A 24020-nucleotide genomic window follows, 5' to 3' on the forward strand; every position below is an offset into this window, starting at 1 on the left:
AAGGTTGTGAATGACCAATAGATGATTCGTCACTCTTAGATAGTAAGAAATTATGATCTACATTTCATACAATTAAGTCGATAACGAAATCCTTGGCCAAGGTGTACTCATAAGTTGAAAAGGAGTTTTTGACTTATATTGACTTAATAGTTTAATAAAAGATATTATTGATAATCGAGATTGGCACACTTTCATATCTTGTAATTGATCAAATCATATTGACGAGGGAATTATAGTTGCAAGGTAAACGGATAAATTTGGTTTTGTCATACCATGTGATATTTCACGTCACATGTATTGCCCCGACACATTGTTAGATGTCAATTTGGGACAGCGAGTGTGAATTAGTGATAAACTAAAGGGGTGTTTTAATTTATCAATTTTGATTATATCAAAGTAATATTTAACGTCGTTAGGTATCGTGATAGAAAACTTGATGGGTCGCACACAAAGGGAAAACTGGAAGATTGTGATTTTTCAATTAATTAATTTAAGAAGCGTTGAATGAATTAATTAATTGGGTTGCTTACTTATATGACTGATTGGATTAATTAATTCACAGACCGAATTTAATTAAATAGATTAATTAAATATTAGACCGGGTCACGCCAAATCCATTTGGAATTATATAAATACATGGCTAGGGTTTTCAATTTGTAGAGATTTTCATTATTCTTATTAGCACAAGAGGAGAAATCCATGGTGACTACAATATGTTCTCTGTGTAGAATTTCATTGGAAGTTGGACAATTGGACAACTGTGGTGGCAAATCAATGTTGCTGGAACAAATAAAAAATAAATGAGTTTGTAGATCTAGAAAAATGTATAACTTTTATCACAATTTCTATTTAAATACAAAGAAGATCTCTGATGAAAATCGAAATTTGTTTTTATTTCCGTTGTCCATGATAAGTAAATTCCCAACATTACAAGTAGGGTGTTTCAACATCTTTCTTTTCTTTACATTATTCTTGTGATGTAATTAACTTCAAATATTTTTTTGGTGTTTTTAACTTTATGGTGAGAGTTTAAATTTTAAAATTGCTAGGAAGAATGAGATAACTCAGTTAATTTGTAAAATTTTTGTTTCCGAGTAATGAATTCAATTATAATTTTGTATTAAATATTTGTCGTGGATTAAATGCAGTTCCATGAAAATTCATGGTTTGTTTGTGGATTTGGGTCAAAACCAAGTGAAACACTAGTTTAGTTCTATTGGTAAAAATTAAGAATTTACAAAGGAGATAAAGATATGCTTCTATAATTGTACAATTTTGATTGGAATTTCTTGTTCTTGAATACATTTGGCTATGTTAAAATTCACAAAGATTTATAGTGGATTTATTTTTTAAGTAGATTTAATTTTACTCGAGAAAGATTATCAAATAATTCTAACATCAACATAATTGAAATAAATTGTCATAGCTCGGTAGACAATGTTAAACATTATTACCATGATGAATTCGTAATCATAACGCTTTTAAATTGTCAAGTTTTCTCAAAATCTTCATTTGCCGATCCATAGTTCAACAAAGACCATTCCCTCTTAAATCTTCACACTTATTCAAGTAATTAATAGAATAAATTATGTTAATAGATGACAACATTGTCATCGTGGATATAATTTGGGTGGAAAGAAAACGAATTTCAGGGAATTGAATTGCCTAGAAATTGTTTTACTGTGAATTTTCAATTAATTGTATTTGATTGGTATAATTTTTCACCTGAAAAATGTTGAAACTTTGTATCTTTTGATATTCGTTTGACTTTATTTTTCATGAAAATTGTCAATTAAAGGGATATAATTTGTTACAATTGTAGTTAGAATTTGTTTCCATTACTAAAAAAATTTTAAAATTTAAAAAAAAAAACTTGGAAATTGATAAGATTCATGGAAAATGGGTCACGTGGGTGAGGTGAGGGAATTCATTTTCTAGGTAAATTTTTGCCATCAAATAACACAAAATGGGTGGAAGTTAGAATTTGAATTCTATTTTTCATGAAAATTTAACCGATTAAACAGGCCCTTAATGATGTAGAGTAAGAAGCTTAAATTAGACTAATAGGCTTAGTCCAAGTCAAGGTCAATATATTCTAGTATTGGGTGTAAAACATCATATGTTACTAGCACAAAAGTTGATTTTGCATAAAAATTTAATTATTATTATTATTTTACATGTCTATTTAATTCTCAATATGTAAAACAAAGCAGAGAGTTATCTTAGTCCCCATTTGGCCCCCACTTGGTAGAAATGGAAATGAGTAGAATAGTATTTTTTTGAAAAAAAGCGGTTGAAAAAGAAGGAAAATATTTCAATTTACATGTAATATTATTTGATAAAAGATTGTATGGTTGAAAAAAAAGAGAGAAAAATGAAATTTAATAGAATAAAAATTAATGGGGACCAAACGGAGGCTTACTTTGTATATCTCATGTAGAATAGGAATTGGACAAAATCCCATTTTGTGAGGTAGCCCAGAACCTTGTCACTATGAGGCTTTCAAATCTTTGACAGTCTAACATAATTCGTGGAACATATCTTTTTAAATATTTTGTACTATTTTCATCGTGTTTTGATCCATATTTTTTCTAAAACTCATTTTCAAATACACATTCTCTCAAAAAATATTTTACACGTAAATTCAAATTTTTTCTTATTTTTTAACCACATATTCTACAAATATTCACTATTCCAAAATATATTTCCCCAAAAAAAAAAAAAATCTCAAAGAGGGGCTTTATATTGTTCCTTATTGATTATTCACATGGAATTTTTAAGTTATTTGCAAAATCAATTGAAAGGGTTGACTTGTTTTGTGCTTCACGTTGCGTTGTAATCATTGCTGATCACATGTACAATTGATCTTATATATCTTTTAATTACTTGATCAACAGATAATTGGCTTGTTCATTGTAAAAGTTGACAATGGATTAATTACTATATTATGTCAATTGCTATTGTCAAAGCTAATATTACATTGAATTAAATAGAAGAAGAAGGAGAAAAGAGCAATCGACAATAATCAATTATGAATGAGCGCATTGAACCCCTCATATGAACCTGAAGAAATTTTAAAGATTAAGTCCCAAATTGGTGAAGTTAAAAATCAAATATTCGTAAATTTTGATAGAAGTTAATGAATTGTGTAATTAGAAAGTTATACATCCTATGAAATCTATTATTAAAATTAAAATAGCATAATAAATATACAATTTCCTATTTATAGAATAAAGTTTATAATTCATCATATTCTTTTACCTTCTCACTAAGGAAAAAACAGACACATCCTCGTTGATAATAAGAGAAAAAAAATGATAAAATAAAATAATTACTCAACATTTTCTCGTCTCGAATTAAAATCCTAATCACTCACTGTGTTCGAGAATGACAATCACACACAGTTTGAACTGCAACTAGTGTTTCCTTCTGCTATCGCGCCCCGTCACTTGGATCGCATTTTGAAATTTATAGTAACATTCATTTTGAGTGGTTAGAATCTAGCCCATTGATCGATCGATGGCGGAGGAGGAGGTGGCGGCGGTGGAGAGGAACGGCGACGATCAGAGTGAGACTAGCGATTACAAGTCGGAAGACGAGGAGACGGAGGACTACAGGCGCGGGGGGTACCACGCTGTGCGAATCGGTCACACATTCAGGCACGGTCGATATGTAATTCAAAGTTAGCTCGGCTGGGGTTACTTCTCCACCTTCTGGCTCGCTTGGGATACACACAATTCGGTACGTTTTACAGATATATTTTCCTTCTTTTTCATAATATGCATGTTTTAAAGATACATGTAAAACTGTCTCAGTTTAACATCATATTCATTTTCTGTTACTTTTTATAGCTTATTGCTAATGATCTTAGGGTATTCTATGATGATATATATTAGCCTGAGAAATGGAAAAATATAGGTATCAATAGTAATAATAGATAGTTTATTCTTATTGGCAGAGTTTCTTGTACTCATTGTCTGTTATTTTGAGATAAAAATGTTTACTCTGGCCCTAGAGGGTATACTAAACATACCCGTATTGTCTACTTAAGTAGCTTATATTTACAACTGAAAGTTTAGCTGGCCCGAGAAGGTATACTCAACCACAATAGCTTCCAGTATGCATATTATTTTACTAAGATTCATATGATGTACATAGAGATGTTGTGACGAGTGACAAAAATGGATTCATGTAGGATGTAGCTGGTGTCAAATTTATTCATAGCAAGGCTTAGTTTGTATTGTAGTTGTAAATGAAGAATGAAAATATTTGTTGTTAATTTGCACTCTGGTGGACTAAAAGCATCGTGTCGGCCACGCCGACACGTGATTTTTTTAAAAAGTTCCAACACGACACATCGTCGACACGTTGATTAAAAAAAAAATTTGTTTATTTTAATTTTATAGTTTAAAGTAATTAATTTTTTGTACTTATTGAATCATATATATAATGATAAATAGAAATCAAACTTGACATTAAATTCATCAATGTTTCTTAATGACATAAGTTCAAAAAGTAAAAATGAAATTAATTACATCATTCATCTTGAATCTCTTCAACATCTTCATCTCTACCAGCAAATACCATCGCCTCCAATTCCGGTTCGTCTAGAGATAAATTGGCGACTTCAAGCACACCAATATCTTCAAATGTATCAAATGCATCTCCACCGATATCCCACATTTTAGTCTCTCCGTGTGAGTATTGCGCACTCCTCCTTGACAAGAGACGAAGATTGCTATGGACGAAAACCAAATCTTCCGCACGTTTTGGAGTTAGCTTATTTCGTTTAAGAGAGTGCAAAAAGGAATAAGTACTCCAATTTTGCTCACAACACGATGAAGAAGAATAATTTAAAAGCATAACTTTGAAGCATAGGTGTGCAAGCACCATAAATAACCCATCAAGTCTTTGGGTCCAAGCGGTAACGATCATGGATGGATTCAAAATCACCAAAGTCATCTTCCATAGTTGAGAATTTGGCATACTCCTTATTCACCATAATACGCTCTTCATTTGACAAGTACCTCTTAAAGCATTTTATTCTTTCTCTTGAAATCTCTACATCTCTATGTGGAGCAAGTCGTGTGGGGTCCTCATTAAGCCATTCCTCGCTATAGTACCTAAACAAGAGAAAAAAATAAAAAAATGACAATTCATTCAATAATTAACTAAATATATTAAATATTATGATAATGTAAATAAACATTAAATGTATGAATTAGATTTAAAAATTACCTTGGATTTAGAGAATGAGACAAGCAATGAAGTGGAGTGTTATTTTTGTTCCAACGATCTACAAGTATCCAATGAACAACATTGTAGAATGATGATTCCTCTTCTTGAACTTTTTTCTCATGCCTATAAATTATTCCTCTTACTTTCTCAATCATTGTATCCCACATGTCATAAACCAAGTGAAGGCAAGATTTATCCGTATCACAAAATCTAAGCATGTCATAAATGGGAGAAGTGAAGGAAAGAACATAACTTATAGAGTCCCACCAAAGATCATCAAATATTTTCAATTTTACAAAACTTGCCTTCATCATGTCATCTTCTCGATAAAGTGACCATTTTCCACTAATAACCTAAGCTTGAAGACCACGTCGAATAAGCTTAAATCTTTTTAACATGACAATAATAGAAGCAAATCGTGTCTCCGCTACGGAAAGCAACTTCAAAAGCACAAATTCATTAAACATTGCTAGTCTCATGGAATGGTTCATGATAAAAAAATTTATAATCATTACATCATCATGAAGATTAGTAATCCAATTGCATTCCTCATATGTAATCAAATTATTTTCAACATTCTTTGAGGCACAAATGTTCTTCAAAGCAAGATTTAGTGTGTGTACAACACATGGTGTCCAAAAAATATGAGGATACTCCAATTCAGTTATTTGTCCGGCACCTTTGCAATTTGGAGCATTATCGGTTATTACTTGAACCACCTTTTGATGACCAATTTCATTTATAACCTCCTTTATCAAGTTAGCAATAAAATATTTATTTTTTGTTTCACCGGAACAATCAACCGCTTTTAAAAACATTGGTCCACTCTAGGTCACCGCCATAAAATTAATTAGTGGCCTTCTTTGTGGATCACTCCATCCATCACTCACAATGGTAACTCCTTTTTCCGCCCATGTGCCTTTAATTGGATTTAATAATCTTTCCACATTTTTTTTTCTCATTTTGAAGAAGAGTAGTTCTCAACTTGTTGCAACCGGGAGGCAAATATCCCGAAATTTGACTATTGGAAGCAAGAGTACAAGAACTAATGTGATAAGGATTTCTTGCAAGAGTAAAAGGCAAACCACTTGAATAAAATATTTTAGCAATTTCGGAATCCAATTGGTCACGTGTTATCACATTAAAAGCATTTTCTATTGCACTATTCTTTCTTTTCCTTTCCTCCAAAACATAACAATCCTTAGAACCCATATTATTCGATGGCAATGGCACTCTTTTCCCCGCCTTAGTTTGCATTCTCAACTTGGCTTCATCTTCCATTTTTTGCATTTCACATATATCTTTCATAGTTACTTTTCCACAAGCCCCAATTCCATAGCCTTATAATTTTAACAAATGTGCCTTCACTCTTGTGTAAGAACTTATCCTAGTTGCATTACAAAAATTACATTGCCAAATAATGTTACCACCATTTTCATTAAATTTATCAAGTTTTGTAACATATTTCCAAAGAGGTTTAGATAAATCATCATCCATAGCATTATCACTCATAACTTCAAAAGAAAAATAATTTCAAATACTTAAATAAAATAGGAGCGATATTACCCGAAACTTGAAAAAATATCTTCTTCTTGATCTTGCAAATAATTCTTCAAATGTGGATTGATGAAATTTTTGAAAAAGATGAAATAACAAAAAAAAACTTGGATGTTCTGAGATTTTCTTACAATTTTCACGAGTTGCTGTGACTGAGGAAGAAAATGTATGTGTTCTTATATAAGTTTGATTTGTTGTTGAAGGGTAAAATGGTACAAATTGATCAAACAAAATATTGTACATTGTTTTATAAAAAATTACAGTAGTTGAAAAGATACAAAACGTGCACTAAAAGAGAAAATTTACAGTGGTGGGCCCACAAATTGAAATTTGCATTGGTAAAGGATGACTTTTCATTTCAGCCGTCTCTTCATCTTCTCTTCTCTCTTTTTTTCTTTCTTTCTTTCTTTCTCTGACAATGAACCAGCTAGCAGGTTCTTCTTCTTCTTCTTCTCTTTTTTCTTCTTTCCTTCGCGATTTTCTTTCCTTCCCCTGTTCCCCAGAAACCTCACTTCCACTGGTTTCATTTTTTCGACCCACCAAAGCCTCACGTGACTCCGACACTCGTCAGCGACGTATTGGACGCGTATCTGTCGGACACCGGTACGTCGTCGCCGGGAGCGTGTCGGTGCTTCCTAGCTGGTGGATAACAAATAAGATCATCAATTCTATATATAATATAATTATGTTCTGTGTTTGATGAAGAAAAGAAGTTATTGGTTTAAAGCGAGTGAAAAGGTGATATCGACGCCAATGCGTGTGGGAAAAACGAATGGAGCAAATGCACAAGTCTGAACCCCAACAACTTCTCTCTCTCTCTCTCTCTCTCTCTCTCTCTCTCTCTCTCAACTAACACACACATACAAAGATTGAGAGTGTAATGCACATTATTAATTGTGTTTAGCTTGACAACCTGCTTACTGTCAATTAGCTGGTAATAAATTATTGTTTCCTTATTTGGTTACATGTTTGATAATAGCGGTACATAGCTCTTAAAGTTCAAAAGAGTGCGCAGCACTACACTGAAGCAGCAATGGACGAGATCACTATATTAAAACTGATTGTCGAGGGAGACCCTGAAGATAAGAAATGTGTTGTAAAGCTTTTGGACCACTTTAAGCATTCTGGGCCAAATGGGCAGCATGTTTGTGTGGTTTTTGAATACTTGGGTGACAATCTTTTGAACCTAATTAAATATTCAGACTACAGAGGAATTCCTCTTCATATGGTTAAAGAAATTTGCTTTCATATTTTAGTCGGATTGGATTATTTGCACAGGCATCTGTCAATCATACACACAGACTTGAAACCAGAGAACATATTACTTCTTTCAATGATCGATCCAGCTAAAGATCCGACAAAGTCAGATACGCCTTTTGTCTTGCCATTCAGTAAAAGCAAGATCCTGTCTGAGTCTGGGACTTCTAAAGATGGAAAGAGCTCAAACGGAGACCTGACCAAGAACCAGAAAAAAGAAAATCCGAAAAAAGGCTAAGCGAGCAGCTCAAAAGTGTGTGGGGGAAGGAAGCTTCTGACAGTGATGAGCCAGATAATGAGGCTAGTAGTCCCGTTCATTGTCATAACATTTAAAAAAGGTACATTTCCTTGACATCTTACTTGCTTCCATAACTACTTTTTGTTTAATTTTATCTTCTCTATCAGTATATATCTGTTATTTTCTCATCAAACACTTGTAATGCTTTTACCCTGTTATTCTACACCATTGATACTCTCTCTTTTGGATTGATTTTTTCTCATTTGTTTTTTCCCCCCTCTTCCACCCAAACTTTGTTATTACCATTATATAATGTATTGTCTCTGGAAAGTGAATCTGACAATTGGACATTGATGACCGTTTCTTCACTAAGATTTGAGTATTCGAATATATAATCTGAGCTGGGTTGGCTACGAGAGACTGTGGTGCAAAATTTTACATTGTGTTCGAGTTATTATTCGTGGTGATTATATGGATGCAGTAGTTGCGCATTGTTGCCGCCTTTAGTTTGCTCCTTTTCCATCTCACGTCTTCTATTCACGTGTTTCTTTTGTGGTAATATCTATGCATCTCTTCGATTTTGAAGTCGAAGGTAAGAGGTTGATGTGATAAGATTTTGAGCTTTAATGGAGATGAACTATCTTTTGCAGATTCTATCAAAGTATTTGTTATTTGATATTAAGCTTGCATCTGTTGTATTTTCCTTTAGCTTGTTTCGGATTGGTTCAATTCTGGCTTCTTTTTAAGTTAAGGAAAATATTCAGATTATGCTTGTGTTTTTACTTTTCTTTTCCTTCCCAATGTCTAGTTTCATAATGCCCTGTCTCAATCAACCTCTGGATCAAATTTGTAAAAATAGTTATATGAGTTACATATATTGGTTTCTGGTAAAGTTGATTTATTATTTATTTTAAGTGCTTTTCTTTGAAGGATCATTTGGCCTTGATGATGGAGCTTCTTGGTATGATGCCACGGAAGGTGAGAATGTTTCTACACTGCTTGTTAGGAAGCAAATTAGGATAATTCGTTTCCCCTTCTTTAAATCTGTGGGCTAGATCAATTTTGTGAAGTTTCCTACCTTTGATACTTTTATCCGTATGCAGTCACCAATTTCCCATGCTTCACAAACATCTCGCAGGTTGCCTTAGGTGGGCGCTATTCCCGAGAATTATTTAATAGATATGGTGGTTTGAGACATATACGACGATTAAAATTTTGGCATCTTAATAAGGTGCTTAGCGAGAAGTATGAGTTTAGTGAGCAGGATGCAAATGACATGGCAGATTTCCTGGTCCAGATACTCGATTTTGTGCCAGAGAAAAGGCCAACAGCAGCACAATGTCTTAATCATCCATGGATCAGTGCAGGCCCTAAGAGACTCACCCCTTCTATGTCTCAACTCCATTCAATGGGAAACGATTGTGCAGAAAAGAAGAGGGAAAAGGATGAGAGGGAGGCGATGGAGGATGGAGTGGGAAACATTGCTATTGATGGAGCACCAAAACCAGTTAAATATTCTCAACCTACGGTGAACCCTCCAAAACAGCCCTAGTCAATGTGATTGTGTGTTGTCTTCAAATGAGTTTTACCCTTTGCCTCTTCGAAAATTTCTGTGATTTACTTATTTATATTTTCCCATTTATGTCAGGGATTGCTTCTTTCCAATTATTTATTCAAGTGCTTAGGAGAATGAGAACCGGAAGAATGTAACTTCTTGGAGCAATGCTACATGTACGGAGAAAATTTACTAGGAATTTTACAGAATGTCACACGGCAATATTTCATTGGATTTTGAGCAAAAAAAATAGTTAAAATAGCCAATTAGATACCACCATTTCAGCACCTGTAAAACTCCCAGTAAATTTCTATTATATAAGTATCATTTCTGAACTTCTTGTTCTCAATGCATATTTCTCTGTACAATGTTTATTTTCTATACTAGGGCATATGTTTCAGAATTGCTTTAGATTATGATTTGTTAGACCAGAATTGTTTATTGGTGCACTGTAACGGATCTCTATGACAGTATTTCGAGAAATTTGTTATTGCTCTGCCAAAGTAGAATATGCCAAATCCTTAGCATAGTGGTAGGTACAAGAACATTGTGTTGATCTGCAAGCCATGATGAGTTTGATGAAACCTAAAATCATTGTTTAGTTGATATTAGATCTGACCCGAGCATCGACCTGATTAAATCATTGAGTCATCAAGTCAATGCTTAAAAGGTGGGTTAGTAAATGGACTGACGGATTATTGAATGGACTGACGGATTATTGCTTAGAGATATTTTAAAAATTTCATAGTATAAAATTCTGTTAGGTGTAAGTTATAATATACTTGTCATTAATTAATTTTATATTCATAAATTATTAATATTGTAAAGTTATTGATACTCTAAATGTTTACATCTTAATTTTATAATTTCTAATTGAAATGTTTATTATTTCTCATTTTTGTGTTTGTGATGTACAAACATTTTGTAAGTTATCAATAAAAAATTTCTATGTAATAAAATATTCAATTCATCTCAATTAAAATATTTTTTTCATACTTAAAAATTATTAAGAATAAAGCCATTGTTACTCTAAATGTTTACATTTTTTTATAATTTCTAATTAAACTATTTATTATTTCTCTCTCTCTCTCTCTCTCTCTCTCTCTCTCTCTCTCTCTTTGTGATATACAAACATTCTACAAGTTATCAATAAAAAATTTCTATGTAGTAAAATATTCAATTCACATCAATAAGAATATTTTTTTCATATTTAAAAATCTAGTAAAAATATAGGATTGAAAGTTTCTCAAACTTATCTCAAAATGAGTGAATCTTTTAGAGTAATATTATTTAGCCCGTTGAGGATGCAATTCCAGTTTAGGTGGTATTAAATGACTTATTTGATTTCACCTTTCATAGTACCATCTAGATCATGATTACTATCTCATGAGGCTACATAGCATTATTCATTCTTTTAGCATCATCGGTCCAAGTAACATTATGTATCATTAAATGAAATGTTCAATTAAATGATTCATATTTTATTGGTGAGCACTAGTAGCATTAGATTCAAAATAACAGTGAATGACTTATTAGCATATTAATTGTAAGCACGTACAAAACAAGAACATTGCATATGTAATGGTGGTAAATTACAATTTGAGTCCAGTCAACAAACTCAACTCCGCCTAAACTATTTCAAAAGCCAACATCTACACTCGTTGCATGAGCAACTTAAAAAGTAGATAGGGGATTATGACCTCGCTTCCAAATAACTATAAAATTTGGATGGGGACGAATAAAGGAATGCCTACTTCAACTCTTGTAATGGAAGCTCTCCACAACGTACAAAGCCTAATAGTTCAATACAATTATAGTACAGAAAATACTGTATGCGAAAAGGGATGTGTTGGTTGCTAAATTTGGTCTGTATGAAGCAAGGAGCCATCGAGTTGTGATATAGATATAGAAACACAATTGATCTTTAGCTTATTTCTCTCTCTGTTTCTCTTTGCTTAGCAGTCTCCATTGTTCCCTATAAAAACGACGACACTGCTGGGTGTGTAACCATCTGTGGCAGTGGAGTGAAAATATTCATAGTATAACAAGATGAAGAAGGTGGTCTAGCTTACTCGTTCTCTCGTGTTTATAGTTTTTCCTTTTCCTGAGGTATGAATACAATATAAAAAATACAATTACTGCACCAACAATAATTCCTGCAGTTGTTATCCAAAATGCAAAATGCAGAGCCAAAATGTGACGAAGTGAATAAGATTAGAAAGCAAACATAAGCCAAACATTAGGAAAAGAAACATTGGCATATAAATAGACCCAAAGGACATATCGCACGCTTCTCAAGGTAGGACCTCAAGTTCATGCCAAATATACCTACAGCCAATGTTTTTATGAGCCTCAGTGGCTTCTATATGCAAGGGGATGACATTATATGATTCAAGGTTTGAGGAATATTGATGTTCAATTTCCATTAGAAGGGCATAATCAAACATTGGAATAATCTCAGTTTGTAATTTGATTGATTACCGTTGCTCACTTCTCAAATTTGATTAAGCCATAATATTTTAGTGACACTGCAAAAACTGTGAAAGTACAAAACAAATTTGAGGCAGAACCAAATAAATAGAATTAAGAGTTAACCTTCAATGTTGTAAGACAAGCAAAATGTATTCTCAAATGTAACTGTTTACCTCATAATTTTTCCTCTTACGTTCTTCTTAACTGCTTTAAGCGATCACAAAGAAGCTAGAGTCAACTTCTTTGCCAGTCTGGCAAGGCCTCTAAGAGGCAAAAAATCTAAAGATAACCTATAAGTTGACAAGGTTCATCAATACATATACTCAGTAATGTTCTGTTAACAAATGATTTTAATGCAAGGTCTCAAAGATTTAGTAAAATATATGATAAAATCATTTACTTAAAATTGAAAAGAGATGTGAAAAAGATAAGAAAAAAATTAGTTACTTGTAGGAAAATTTGTAATTGTGTAGTGAGGTTAAGTGTGTAAAAGATATCGAACGAAAAACCAGAGAGAGACACCATATACTTATACTAATATCGCGCCTAATATTTAAAGTCTCAGCATAGTGTCAAACTGTTGAACCAACTTGAGAGTGGAGCTATGGAGGGCCCCAAACTTGTGCCTAAGGGGCGATGTTAATTAGAAAATTACATCACTCTATATGCTATGACATTGTTCTTAAAGTAAAGAGTTACAGACATGTCAAGTATCCTAATAGTACATGTACATGAAGTTTAACCAAAAGAAAGCTGCTAATCATTCAAGTAATGACCATTTTAGTTTACTCATAGAGAGCTCGTTACCTGCAACTAGAGCACCAACTGCAATACAAAATGTCCCAACCTGAAGAAAAAGTTCCACTCTGCTTACCTCAAGCCTCCGAGAGCTGATAAGAGAAAAGGCCATCAGTAAATAATGGAAAGATCCATGTTTTGAATAAAGATAGTTGTTACGAATTATCCAATGAACCAAGAAAATATATAGTTTAACGATGCTCATAGCAAGATAAATGACTAGTGTACTACTAGATAACTCCTATGACAAATGAAGTTCACCGATATTTTTGATTAAATGCTACCCTCAATAATCTAAAATATTTCATTTTTTAAACACAAATTTCACAAAAACGGCCAAATCCTCCATTAAGTTCCAAGTATATTTGCAAAATTAACAGACTTATATGTACTACCTTGTTTTTTATTTCTAGTGTTCTTGGATAAATTTAAAGAAATGTTAACAACTTAAATATTTTTTTTCTTGTACTCTGATAAGAGAATATAAATTGAGTGAACAACTTAATCATTGTAGCATGATGAAAGGCATATTGGGACAGCTGACCAGAAGGCTACCATTGCTTCATGTAGCACAAATGTTTTCATTTAAAATTCAGTTTGTAGATTAAAAAATAGATGGAAAAAGATAAGGGTTGGCAATTAACCTAAGGTTGACTGCAATGGAATCTTCCATTTCTTTCGCTGAATCAAGAAGCCTCTCTGCCTGACCATGACAAGATTCACACCTGCAGTTTCAAGACATTAGGGAAAGGATAGTTAACTGAGATAAAGAATACATAGACCAAAATTTTTAGTAGCTCCATGCTGATCTTAACTAACAATGACCACAAATGAAAAAGAATAAAACTTCATAAAGCCTAGCTTTTACTAAAAAAATTGAAAGACTGCGAACAGCTTCAATAAATCAAAATTTTTTAAAACTATGTTCAGAAACTACAACAAGCTTAGCTGACGATATCTAAGGTCAATTAACAAAATGAGGATAAAAAATAAAGACGGCTTATTTATTGGATTAAAAGAAAATATTATCTCATACTGTCACATTTTTTTTATTGAGTAACAACAGTAGCAAAATTACACTCAAAACATACACTTCTTTCACGAAATCTTTAATTCTCTGATAGTTATTTATATAACATCACGGTTAGGAAAATATTTATGGGTCAAGGGTTGCAGATGTCTGAACTGCAGCAAGTGATGCTTCCCGCATGATTTCTGTTAAAAGTAGAAATAAATGATATCACACAATGCCAAGGTAGCCAGCAGCCACCCTATATACTCTGCATAGAATTGAAGGATGCCATGAACTACCTTTGGAGATAGTTTTCTAAAAGTATTTCAATTTCTTCTTCCTCCTCTGCAGAAGAAACCCTCAAATCAGGAATGATTGACAAATTGACAATATGTTCAATTCCACAACTTGATTTACCATGATGAATTGATGATGAATCAACCTTACATGACTTACCCTCAGCAATCTGCTTTTCCAGGAGAACAGAGCATTCCATCTCATCATTTTTCTGAAGGGTACAATTTCTTCCCATAATACAAATACGTCATATTTCATGTGTGTCCTCAAGAATATCAAGCAGCATTTGTTTGGTTGCCCCCGCTCGTGAGCCCAATTCAACCTTTATAAGTATACATGGTTATTATACGTCAATAATTTTGATGGAGGATATGTTACCAAATCAGAGGGAAACTGTATACCAATCTCTGCTTGCTAATTCGAAGTTCCTCCAATATTTCACCTGTCAATCTGTTTGACAGAACCTCAAGTAAAGCTTGCACCTGAAGCAAATGATAGCTCATTCAGTTGTTGATAATGATAGAAGGAAGATAGAATGTTCTAAAAAGCCTAAATTAAGTTCTTAGTGTTTTCTTTATAACAGGAGTAAGATATATGCCAAAAACATGACTTTCATTAATTATTTCTTCAAATTTTTGGTTGATTTTTTTGTGATGGTGAGAAATTCTTGAAGTTATGCATGTTCCTGAAGTAACAGTCAATCCATTTCTCTTTTTATGTACATGTTACCATTATCAAAAGTGTAAATAATACTGTTTTTTAAAACTGTTGATTTGACAAAAAAGGTGTCTCCAATTGAAGGATGTTAATATAGGATTGAAAATTACATTTTATCCAGGAAATTAGACACTGCTGTCATATATAGAGAGACCCACGTAGTATTCTTCTCCACGATGCAAATAGCTGTTTCAGTTTTTGTTATTTAAAAAAAAAGTACTATAGAATTAAAAAAGGGAATATTTTCAGAGCAGAATTAGCAATTGAATCAATTGAGCTCTCATGGTTCTCACCTTTCTCCTCAGTACAAAAAATTCAGGAAGAAGTGAGAAGACCCTAGATAACCCCACCAAAGACACGTGACAACTGGCAGGGAAATGAGGACTAGAAAACGTTAACTCACTATGTTCCCATACTCCTGCGTGATTCTAAATCCCATAATCTCTGCTCCAAACGCTGTATCCGTGAATGTAGTGTTGCCTCAACCACCTAATAATTTCACATTGGAAGTGGGTCAAATTTTTTAAACAATCAACATTTCAGGTTCACTGTATGGATGAACAATGCAGTGAATAACAAAACACTGCTAAAGGACTTGAAATGATAGTTTCTGCAGAAGGGGACATTAGTTTCCAATGCAAACAAAAATAACAGCAACTCTTCATTGTTTTGCAATAAGTAAAAAATTTATTCACAAATAAAGATATGAGGCTAGGATGGAGGAAACTTTTGAGTAGCTATTCCTCCTTCTTTACAATTATGGATAGTCAACATTAAGCATGGTGATTGAAATGTGAAAATATTTCTATAGATGAATTGACTACAGATTTGATGATAGATAAAATGCTCTGTAACTACTGGAATGCTCAGACTAGCAGCAAATATGTACAAGAATAGTGTCCACTTTATCTTGAAATGAAATTTGAAAAAGAAAGTTACTGATGAGGCAAAAGACTGTTAGATATAATTGCTATTTTGTTTCTTTATGAAGGGTAGTTTTCACACTATTTTATAGTCTCTTCGTAGTCTTTTCAGAACATTGCATAATAAAAGAAGTCTTGTTTAACAAACGAGACACCTAAAAAACACCCAATGCCATTATTTTATTTATTTTTTGAATGGTAATCAAGTATTTTATAAATCAAACCATAATACACAGGAAGTGTATTATCAGTACAAATCCGTAAGAAACGACATAAATTGGGCAGCTCATCTATATGACTAGTAGCCACCTTATTAAACCAAGTATACAATGTAAAATAAAACAATTTTCTAAGTTGCTCTATTGTTCTTGTTTGATTGTCAAAGCATCGGCTATTCCTACACCAAACTATGCAGCTCGGAATAAGCTCCCATGCAAGTATGCTATCCTTGTCGCGAAATTTTCTCCTCCATGTCTTTAACACGTCTTCCATACGCCTTGGCATCACCCAATCTATGTGTTGTGATGCAAAAATCTCATTCCACGGTAAACTAGCAACATCACAATGGAGGAACAAGTGATCGATTGTCTCCCCATCCCTCTGACACATAAAGCACCACTCTGTAATACAAAAACCCCTTGTCCGTAGGTTTTTCGCCAATTAGCACCTGTCCTCTGACCACTGTCCATAGTAAAAATGCTACTCGTGGTGGTAATTTACTCTTCCACACTGCCTTCCAAGGGAAAGAGCTGTCCTCAGGTCCCAATAAAGATTTAAAGAAAGTGCCGACTGAAAACATGCCATCCCGTGCCGACCTCCACCCGCTGCAATCACCATCTCCTGCCCTGATTTGTACCTCATATAAAGATGTCAAAAGCAGCGCGTAGTCGTCTAACTCCCAATCCTGCAAACCCCGTGCAAAAGCAATGTTCCAGCTGATATTCCCATCATGAATATCTAAAACATCATTCACCATGACAGACGACAACAATGCAATACGATTCAAGGAAGGAAATTTCAAATATGTGTGCTTTTAAACTGAGTGCCTAAAGGCAGCCCAAGATATGTCATAGGCAATCGCGCAACCCTGCATCCTAGTATAGCAGCCAACTCCACCATGTTATTATCCACCTCTCCCACTGTGATAGCTTCAGATTTCCCCAGATTAATTTTCAATCCAGATACAGCTTCAAAGCACAAGAGCAAACGTTGCAAATTCCTGATTTGCTCTACCTTTGCATCACAGAAAATCAGTGTGTCGTCTACGAAGAGCAAATGAGATACCTGTAACTGCTCAACCATAAAGCCCCTTAGTAAACTCTCCCCCACGACCTTCTCAAGCATCTTACTGAAAGCCTCCATTACAATGACGAACAGCAACGGGGATAAAGGATCCCCATAACTCAATCCTCTGCTACTACGAAAATAACCCTCCGGAATGCCATTCACCATAACTGAAAAAGAAACTGTGGAGATGCAAAATTGAATCCACTTACACCACTTATCCCTAAAGCCACATCGCCTGAGCATATACAAGAGAAATCTCCAATTTACGTGATCATAAGTTTTCTGAATGTCAAGCTTACATAGCATTCCAGGAACACCCAGGCACAGTCTTGATTCAATGCATTCGTTTGTTATAAGTACTGAATCCAAAATATGGCGTCCTTTAACGAAAGCATTCTAAAACTTGGACACCACTTTTCCCAGCACCTCCTTCAATCTATTTACCAAAATCTTCGCAATAATCTTGTAAACACTGCTCACAAGACTAATAGGACGAAAGTCTTTAATATCCGTCGCTCCTGATTTCTTTGGAATCAGCACAATAAATGTAGCACTGGCACTTCTCAAGAACCTTCCACATTGAAAGAAATAAGTAAGGACTTCGACAATGTCCGATCGCACCACTTCCCAACAAGTATTATAGAACAAGAACGAAAATCCGTCCGGTCTTGGCGCCTTATCATCATTCATGATGAACACCACCTCCCTAATTTCATCCTCCCCAAAAGGCCTCTCTAACCAGCTGGCATCCTCCTCAGATATAGAGGAAAACTGTAGCCCTTCCAATTCTGGCCTCCAGTCAAACTGCTTTTGATACAGGTTCTGATAGAAGCTTACCATCTGGGTTCCAATCTCCTGTAGATCCTCAAAGGTAACGTCATCTACCTTCAACATATTAATAGAATTGTTGCGCCTATTGAAGTTCGCAACCCTATAAAAAAAGCGGGTGCATTTGTCCCCCTCTTCAACCATTTGATCCTAGATTTCTAACGTCAAGTAGTCTCCTCCATCTCAACCAACCTCTCCAATTCTTCTCTTAATTCTCCTCGTCTCACCCTCTCTTCCCTGCCAGTCCTCTCCTTTCCTCCCTCCTATCCAACTCCTCAATGACCGATAAGCATTAATTTTTGCGATGGTTAACATCTCTTGTAACATCCCAAAATTTTTGAATAAAAATTTATTTATTATCTATATTATTTCGAAAGTCGAGGGACTAAGTCAAAATATATTCTTAAATTTTTTTTTCGGGTCAAATATGTGAATTTTGATAGAGTGAGTATAAGTATATAAATATTATACTCGTTAGATAGCTCGTATTTAATTATGCATTTTAGGACCGAGAAAAAATTAATTCGGATAAGTTAAGCCTAAGATATTGACCTTTGAGGAAATTGGTATTTTATAGTATTTTAGTTGATTAGTTTATATCATGAAGCTGCCACGTGTATAGTGATTGAGTGTATTATTTTAATAATTAATTTATTTGTTTTGATTTGGGAGTTGATAAAGGTAGATAAATTTCCACGTGAAGAAATTGTAGAAAAAGGGTGATTTTATTTTAATATTATTTTTCTTTTGGAGAAAGAAAAGGGCAGATAATAGTAGTCAAATAATTTTAATATTTGCTTTGGTACTAGAAATCTTGTCCACCGTACTCTATTATAGTAAGATTGAATAACACATAGATATTTATGTTCAAGATGCTAGATTTGATGAATAATTGAAGTTGATTTATGATTTTAGTTTTAAGATAATCATGACTGCACGTGTATAATAATAATAATCCCAAGCACAGGCTATGATAAATTTTGATTGTTAATCATAATCCTAATTTGATTAGGATAAATGCTAATTGTTAGTGCTAATCCAATATGATATATCTTAAACCCCTGTATCCATTATTCAATTAGAATTTTAGTATCAAACTTCCGTAAGTAAATAATTCACCAAATTCTAGACCAGATTTTGTGAGTTGAAATAAATAGCTATTGTAATTCCTTTCTCAAGACTCTTCCACCTCATTAATAGTATGTACTGTTTTGTCCTATATAAATCATATCACTTTGTTGATGGAACCTCTATCACGTGATTTGGATAAAAACATAGGTGTATTGTACATACCCAATAAATCTTTTTGGTTGAATAAGATAAAAATTAATGGTGCAGTGTCCCACTTTTTCAAAAATCCTGCACTATAAATACCTAGTGTGCCTGGGGGGATGGACCACACAAATAGAGAGAGATAATCAGAGAGAGAGAGAGAAAGAAATTAGAGGCACACTGCCCGACAGGAAAAAAAACCATTGAGAGAGAGAAAGAAAGATCAGAATACATCCTAGAAATTATACACACGCAGTAGAGAGAGGTAAAATATTTTGAAGAGAAAGCAAGCTAATTTTATTGACGCAGTCAAGAAATTCAGAAATTTGGAACACGCATTCATATTTTTGGAATTTTAATATCAAGGTAAGATACATTTATGTGCAAAGTGTTTACGTTTCCTTATGCTCTTATATGCGATTAAATATGCATGGAATGCTAGTGGACCTACGGGTTCTAGAGAAAGATATATGAAATTTCTACATGGAAATTAAGAGGACCTAAGATGGGTGTGTCACTTGGTCATCGATATACTCCATAAGAGAAGAGCGGTATGAAGTGTATTATTTATTTGTTATATATCTGTGTAAGAAAATTTGCACGTATCTTACTGGGTATTTTTAAAATACTCACTCTTACATTAATTTTACAGATTAGTTCGGGTCGATTGGAGCAGTGAAAAATTGGTGATGCTGGCTGCCAAGTGAATGAAGAATAGAGAAAAAGAAATAAGTTTGTTGTTTTAAATTTAGCAATTTGTTTAATTTTATTTAGAACGTATTATTTGAATTATTTAGGAGTTTATGTTTATGGTTAGATGCGCTTTCAATTATTTAAATTTAAATGTTACAGTTATTTGTTTATTGAAGAATTTTATTTTTATATAGTTCCGCATTTATAAATAAAGAAAAGTGAGTTTTTCGTAACGTTCCCATGTCTATGTTTAATGAAAAATTGGGGCATTACATCTCCCACCACCTCCTCATTCCACCTCTTTAGATCTCTTTTCAGTGCCTTCAATTTGCAATCCAACACATAACTGGGAGATCCCCTGAAGTCATAAGACGTCCACTAATTCCGTACTCGTTCCCCGAAACCATCTACTTCAAGCCACATCTTTTCAAACCTAAAAGGTTTTTTTCCAGCATGCCTCACATTCCCAGATAACGATATAGGGAAATGATCAGAATACAGTCTCTCCATTCTCCTCTGGATACTTAGCCTCTCATGCTCCACATACCAAAAACAGATCTATTCTGGATAGGATAGGTTGATCCCGATTAGAAGACCAAGTAAAGTCTCTCCCAATCATAGGCAGATCCACCAATGCGTTCTTCCTGATAAAATATGAAAAGTCCTACATAGCCCTTGTTAATCTCCCCCTACTAGACCTCTCAGTAGGAAAACGGATCACATTAAAATCTCCCCCGATACACGTTGGAAAGTTCCACCAAGCCATCATACCAGCCAATTCAACCCACAGTCCACTTCTATGCTCATCTACATTAGGCCCATAGACTCCTACGGATATCCACCGGAAACTATCCTTGATATTTCTAAATGAGATCGATTGAGAAAACAGACCTTCGCTAACCTCCTCCATATCAAAGACTCTGGTGTCCCACATTATTAGTACACCTCCCGAGGCCCCTGATGACCCTACAAACTGATACCCTACATGCTGCCCCCCTCCATAAGGCTACTCACAAAATCCCTCGACGCATCCTCCATCTTTATTTCTTGTAAACATACAAGGTCAGCCCTCCATTTCCTCAATAGATTTTGAACTCCTAACCTTTTCCCTGGTTCATTAAGCCCACGTACGTTCCAACTAATTATAAGAGCATATCTTCATACCCTCCTGGAGTCCCCATCCCTTGTCCCCTGCTAGCCTCCAAATCCTTAAACAATTGTAAGAGCCTATCTTCATACCCATTACAGGACACTCCTACCATCTTGCTAAAATCCAGAATTCTTTGAAGAACCCAATTAGAAGGTGGTGGTCTGACGTCAAGTGCACTAGCTTTCATTATCTCATCAGCATAAATAGGATCGTAGTAGTGTCCCTCATCTTCCTCCACCTGTTCAGCAACATTATCTGCGTTTCCCTTCTCAGCGCCACACATCCACACCTCCAACGCATTATCATTCTCTAGACCCCATTCATTCAAAAACTTAGCGCTTCGCCTGCTATAGGTGTTCACTGCCTTAGTAGCCGAGCCTGTTTTCCCATGCTGGTACCCAATACCATTATTTAACGTTTGAAAGTCTCTTTTTTATTGTATGGCAATCGGCAGTTCCCTATAGGACAATAATTATATTAGGTCCTTGCTTAAAAGCTTATTTTTTACAATTTTAATCCTGTGAAACTTGAAAGTATACTGTAATTTTCTCATCTATGCATTCATGGACTTCGTGAAAATCCACAATCTTAATGCCAAAATCATTTAAAATCTGGGAGAGTTTGGTCTCAAATAACAATGCAGCCCCCATCCATTAATTGTCAAGTTGAGTGATTGAAGTAGAAAAAATTACTAGCAGAAAACTAACCTCAAGGACAAATGGCATTGATGGTCCTCCATTCATGTTCTTTGGATTCAGGCAGGGCAATAATGCATCAATAAAAGCTTTTCCACCTTTACTATTGATAACCAAGAAACAAATATTAAATTGATGAGAAACTATGTCAAACATCAATTAAATACAGTAAAATCTCAAACAAAAATATCAAGACTATTAATCTTGAAAGAGATACCAATTATAGTTGAATATATAAACATTTTCTTGCATTGCTATCGCTCGCAAAGAGCCCAAGTTCAGCAAAATCGCATGCTTTCTTACCTTGATAAAATACAGAAAAAACAAACATAAATCAATTTGAACCAGTGAATATAGTATGAATTCTACATTGTGAGTTTTAAGTTTTCTGATAATATAGTACGAAAGTACTGTTGAGGTGGGAGGAACAATCATACAGTGCCAACTTTAACCAGTTTGCAGGAAAAGGCACAGAGATACAATTGCAACCAACTCCAAGAAGTGTTATTACTTTCCAGTTTTTAAACTTATTTCTACATAAAATTGAGTCATAGAACTTCTCCTAATCATATTGCCAGGCAGCAAAACCTTATTTTTTTAAGCAGCAGTTCAATTCTAACTAAATTTCGTGGATTTGGAATTCTATGGAAGCTATGCTTTCTCTTTTTAATTTTGTCGATAAGAACAAGAAACCAAAAGAAATTGATCATTGATGCAATTGCAATATTGTTACACAACTATGAAAAAAAGGCAGTATATGGCTGTATAAACCAATCAAGATTAGCTATGCACACAACCATATTGTTAAATAATTGCACAATGTAGACTACCGCAGAAAGCAATTCATTATCGGTACCAGCAAAGAAGGCATTGAGTTGGTTAACCACAATGATGGATCAAATCTTCTAATATCTCGAGGACGGAGACCTATTGTAAAAAAGAAATATCGTGTCCAGAGAACAATAATAGAAACAATAGGGAAGAAGAATTAACAAACTTGATTGAAGTCCATTGACATCACTGATTCATATAGACTAATTGACCAGGAAAGAAAAAGTTTATAAAATGTGTAACCATTCTCAAATAAAGAAGGAAGATTAATTGCTTACGTCTGCTAAATTCAAAAATCGCGGTACAATTTCAGAGATGAGAATCAACTGATTATTACTTTATCAAACAATAAATTAATGAGAGATGTAGAGATGTAGAGATATAAGCCACTACAGAACTGAACTTTAATGATATTTTTCAACTCCAAAAAAGTGAACTGAGCTCAGTACATCACAAACTTATTATTCACTACTTGACTTCAACAAGTGTCGTCTCATTATTTTTTTCTGGTAGATACATTCCCATCTGACCTTACTTCCACAACCTATTGATGGGGAACAATGAATGGACATAAACATGAACAAGTGAGCCATGAATTAAGCTTAATATTAACTAGAGAGAATTCAGCTGCTTCGTTTATTAGTTTATATGCCTAAAATGGACCAATGGAAGGATAAGACAAACATAAGCTCTGCCTTACAATATCTGTTGAAATCACAATACATTCTTTGCTTGAAATTCCATCATTATTTGATTTCTAGGACTAAGCAATTACAAATTATTAAACTACTAAAAATAGTGTCTGCACTTGTAACACATAGAATAACCAGCAACACTGTTTCATTCTGTGAAGTAAATTGAAAAATTCATCAATAGAGAGCCAGAGTTGTGTGGCTTCCCTTCAAAATTTTGGTGAGAAATAATTTGATACATTCAATCTGAAATCTCTCTGAACATGCACTCGACACAGAAGAAGACGTGACAATTATGAACCTATAAATCAGTGGAATTTATTCTACTTCTAAGGCAATCTATGTCCTTCCAATTTTTTTAACAGCATATTGAACTCTTATGGATGTGGATGCACTGACCTATAGTTTTTCCTGATTCTAAATACATTGCTTGTTTGCTAAGTTGATTTTTATATTACCAAATAAAATAACATGCAGTGTAACATTTCCAACTCCAAATTTTACCAAA

The 24020-nt window shown here is 34.0% G+C and overlaps 2 pseudogenes; one reads left to right on the forward strand and one right to left on the reverse strand.

The window, feature by feature from the left end:
• Positions 1-3519: 3519 nt before the first annotated feature.
• Positions 3520-9916, forward strand: LOC111386525 (annotated as a pseudogene).
• Positions 9917-11994: 2078 nt separating this feature from the next.
• Positions 11995-22516, reverse strand: LOC111386526 (annotated as a pseudogene).
• Positions 22517-24020: the final 1504 nt, after the last annotated feature.

The sequence above is a fragment of the Olea europaea genome, unplaced genomic scaffold (genome assembly GCF_002742605.1).
Source record: "Olea europaea var. sylvestris unplaced genomic scaffold, O_europaea_v1 scaffold3592, whole genome shotgun sequence".
Lineage (NCBI taxonomy): Eukaryota > Viridiplantae > Streptophyta > Magnoliopsida > Lamiales > Oleaceae > Olea > Olea europaea.